At 32.9% G+C, this 4,901-nt stretch overlaps 1 pseudogene; it reads left to right on the top strand.

Annotated features, from left to right (window-relative positions):
* The first annotated feature begins 3,048 nt into the window (after positions 1 to 3,048).
* On the top strand, positions 3,049 to 4,344 carry LOC113370998 (annotated as a pseudogene).
* The last annotated feature ends 557 nt before the right edge of the window (positions 4,345 to 4,901 follow it).

Raw genomic sequence — 4,901 nt, 5'->3', positions numbered from 1 at the left:
CCACTGTTTAAAATTCTTCTCGACTTTCGTATGGAATTATGATTAGTTTGTTTGATTAAGAACATTAAGTATTACAAAAGCAATCAAGTCTTGTGGCACCAGACCACCTGCGTTACTTCTGACAATAGCAACAATCAATACATTGTAAGTTGTAAGATTTCGATAGTTATTCTAACAGTTGTACGAATTCTTCGATTGATGGCCGAGAGCACTTAAAGAATAGACGAACCGCGAGCGGTCACTCTATAGTTTATCTGTGAGAATTAATTTTGCCCTATGTCAGATGAACGATTGATTAATGATCATTCTTGATAGATAATAATAATTGTTTGATATTTCGTTTCTCGAGTCGCATGACACCCAATGATCTGAGGTTGAATGATTTTGTCATTTAACCGTTGTCGGAAATAACAACGAGTGAAGTAGACCAAATAGTATAAAATTCTAGGCTATAAGTTTGATTGAAATGTCGTTATAATACTAACATCATAACGGGCAATATAAGATACTAATATTGATTTTATTGCTAATCGTGTTAATGGATTTTCATATTTTTTGAACGAATTTTTGGGTAACGCAGTCAGTATTTTCGTTATTTTATTTCCAACTAAAAAAAATCTATTGTAACTTATTTTGTAATAGACAAGAAAGCAGGCGAAAATTCAACTTTTAGTATTTCAATATAACTAAATACTGCATTAACAAATTTTGTCTCAATATGTAAAATATTGTGTATGTTCTGAATATATTCATGCTATTTTCATCATTACTTTTAGCAGACTTAATATGCTTTTTGAATTAGTAATTGTTATGGCAAATGATATTAGTTATTTAATTATTAACTAATTATGAAATATATTATAATTAATGCGAATTTAAAACGTACCAAACTAATTTCAAAGGTATTTTTGAATTATTCATTAAGATTCACAGTAAGTTTGTGTGTTACCTACAAAAACTGCCAGGTCGTGCACTCATTAAAATTCGTACATTCTGCAAACCGTTATGCAATCACAAGTGTAATTGCTTTGCGAAGGGACTGACAATGACCTTAATAATGTTTAACTTGCAAACTAAATTTTAACAAAAAAATATTAGTTTCTAATTGTTTCATAAAAATATTTACAGATTATTACTGATTTCAACATCAATTTTTGCTTTTTATAATATTTATAATTTTATAATATCACCTGTTTGCAATTTGTAATTATGTCCAAATATTCTGATCATCATATACTCAATTTTAACAATTTTTACAATTCGCCAAATACAATTCAAATATTAGAATTTCTATTAGAAAAATAGCAATATTTACAAAATGATTTGATACATGTTTTAATATTCATATAAATTAATAATAGATATCTTATTAGGTATCCAGAATTAATTTTTTTCTGTTTTAAAAAAAATATTTCATCAGAATCAATGGATATTACTCGAGCTCGACCCAGCAAGGCAAAATACCCCTAAGCGTGAACTTGCATTCAAATTAAATTTATATATTCTTGAATAGTATGAGAATCCAGCATATTTCCGTTGATATTAAAATGTTTATATACAATAAATTTACTCTTTTGTATACTAGAAAATGTGAAAGTAAAATAATTACCGTATTTTTTCGAAAGTTATTGATGCGCGGGCGTAAATAACTATTCGCAGCCGGTGGAGCGATCTTGTCATTTGTGCAGGATTTAACCTACTGCAGAAACTAAATCATACAAAAAATATTATATAAACATAAGATAAATTAAATATATTGATGCATAAATAGATAAAGCTTTTTTATCCGGTTTATTATCAATTCAATCTCGTTGAAAATTATGTAACTTATCTTTATTGTATTAAATTTTCTAAACTGTTACTTAAATTCGTTATATTGCAATAATTATAATATACAACATTAATAACAAATTTAATTCTAATTTTATAAACGGTTATTTCATTTAACTTCTTTGACTTATATTCACTTAGTTTTAACGATAGTTTGTATCCTAATCAGAAATATGGTATTCAAATATCGAAACTCTAATCACTACTTAAACAGTTAACAATTTAATCTGTTTTTTTTGTTAAACTTGTTTATTGTCTATTGCCGGTTGCACTGTTCATTGACTGCGCATTGATTGCCCCAGAATTCATAAGCATTGCATTAAAAAATGTACACAAATTTCTTCACGGCTGCTTTACTGCCGCAACGGGCAACGCAGAGCGTGAAAAAAATTGTGTCGAAATCTATAAATATTATTAACATAAATAGAAAAACTCGAACACCGTATCGGTGTATTACTTGCCCAACTGCAAGCATGGTATTGAGAAATTAATATAATTACAGCAAAAATATTTTAGTGAAAATGTATTGAAACAATAAGCAACAACAGCAGCGATCGGTTAGCACCTAACGTTTATGTTGCGAAAGTTTTGTTTTTTTCTTACTTGGCCAATCTAATATGTGCAACGAATATTCATATTACGAGTTTCCTAATGATAGCCGCGAAATACTTATGGGTATCAGAAATGGGCGGTGTTGTGGATTTGATTGCAATCTTGGCAATAAACAAAACATACGCCGCGGTCAGTTTTACCTCACAATGATAAAAACGAATGTTCAATGTGGTCTCGAGTTATTGCACAAAGGAAATCAAAACAATGCGACATTTTCGACACAGTTTATGCATAGCTTATATTTGAAAACTCCATGATTTTATCAGATTTTTCACAGAGTATTTGATCTGATAAAGATCTAAGAAATATTATAGAAACAATTTTACGAGTTTGAACCACAAACAATTATAGATACTCATAAGCTATATATGATTTTGCATTTTAGCTACAGCAAATAATTATATAGGTTAAATTTTTATAATATTTTTTTTTACTTTCAAATGTTAACAACATTGTGTAATGTATTTTTTCTTTTTTCAGATAATAATCGATATCAACAAGAAATGGAGTCGAAACCGCCTAGAAATTAGCATCAGCCCATCAACACAGAGCACATTGGCGCAGCAGTAATCTGCACGCGATCGTGTGCCGTGTCCAGAAAGGAACATGAAGTATTCGGGTAGCAGGATGTCGATCGCTTCAAACCATGACTCCGAGGTCGACTCGCTGCTCCTGAGCCACACTTGCTGGACCCAACAAAGTCCTACAGATAGCGAACATTATCTGCTAACCGACGGCGACAAAATGCTCCTTACAAGTGGACAACAAGAAGGTTTGTTATTAGCCTCTCAACCCTTAGAAGAACTCAAACCTCTGCCGCCGTTTGCCGGTTACACGGGGCATTTATCTATTAATGGGATACCTGGGCATCATTATCATTCTATAGCACAAAGGCCGCAAGAAGAAAATAACAATTATACTCAGCAATCGCAGCATCCACAAAGTCAGCAACAGCAACAACAACAACCTCAACCGTCATATGCCGAACACGACCAATTGGTGACCAGTTCGACATGTGCGCCTGATTCGTGTTTAGGCAACGATGTTAAATTGTTTGATGAGCCCCGAGGATTGACTACAGAATATGATATGAGTTCGATAGAAGATATCGCGGCTATCATTGGAAGTGCGATTGCTGACACCACAGTACCCTCTCAATTAGAAGGAGAAGCGGATGCGACAGGATCCAGAGACTCCTGGATGGATCTCGATGCATGGATAGACGGGGCATGTTCACACCAAGACTCTGGCGGGGCTGCTAGCAAACCCGGTCAAGATCAGGATGAATTTGTATTACCGAATTCTCCTTTGCAAAGTCTATTAACTCATGGGTATATGCCACTATTGCAAAATCGGTTAACGCACGGTCCTCCTGTGAAAGCAGAAACACCATCTTCTACAAATTATGCAGATATAATATCTGCATCAAGTCCGCCCTGGCGGAGTGGTTTCAACAACTGATAATTTATTGTTAAACGGGCGCTATCTTCCTCACCATTATGCTCTCGGTCACGGGCCATGCAGTCCGGATAGACTAATCAGCTACCCGCATACAACAAGCACACACCTTCTAATAGTAAAAGTAGTAAAAGGAGCAGGGCTCAAAAGAAAGCAGCTCAACAGCAACAACAACAACATCAGCAGCAGCAAATGCTGAACAACAACATTGGATTTCAGACAAACACCGCGGCGGATCTGGGTGGTTTGTTAGGCAAGAGAAACCAGTGCACCGCTGCAACATTTGTAATAGAGGGTTCCTTAATAAATCAAACATCAAAGTTCATTTGCGCACACATACGGGCGAAAAACCATTCAGATGCGAGGTTTGTTCGAAAGCTTTCAGACAAAAAGCGCATCTGATAAAAACATCAACAAATACATAAGCGCATAGGACGAGATTGAGTTAGTTATCACGTATTCGCGCTTGGGATTTGCAAACGCCTTTATATATATATATATATATATATATATATATATATATATATATATATTTTAATTTGCAAACTGCCGTACCATAAATGACTTGGCCAGATATCAATATTGCACGCTTTATTTTGATAGTTTTGTCCTATATAACAAATAACCCTCATTATAACTCATAAGTAAAAATGCAATTATTTACATTTAATTTATTTATTTAAAATATATAGAAGATATTTATATGTGCTTAATGAAAATTTGGTCAAATCATTGAAAAGTGATAATTTATTTCTTGAAATTAATCAAATTCTTGCCAGTTTGTATGTAAATCAACTAGAGTATTTCGTAATCTTAAACATTTTCCAGAACAATCTAAGTTTTTTGATGTAACGAAAAATATTGAAATGTACATAATTATATGTGATAGTAGCTGTTTTAGAATGGGCACATGATGAGTAATTCCTAAAATATCTTATTGCAAACATAAAATTTGCGTTTTGAATTCCTTATATAATCATGCCTCCTATATTTGGCTACAA

This window comes from Ctenocephalides felis, unplaced genomic scaffold (assembly GCF_003426905.1).
Source record: "Ctenocephalides felis isolate EL2017-DRISC unplaced genomic scaffold, ASM342690v1 CF-g0.4_SCAFFOLD_01492, whole genome shotgun sequence".
NCBI lineage: Eukaryota > Metazoa > Arthropoda > Insecta > Siphonaptera > Pulicidae > Ctenocephalides > Ctenocephalides felis.
Note: the sequence above shows the minus strand (reverse complement) of the source record. Positions and strands in the feature narration are given on the sequence as shown.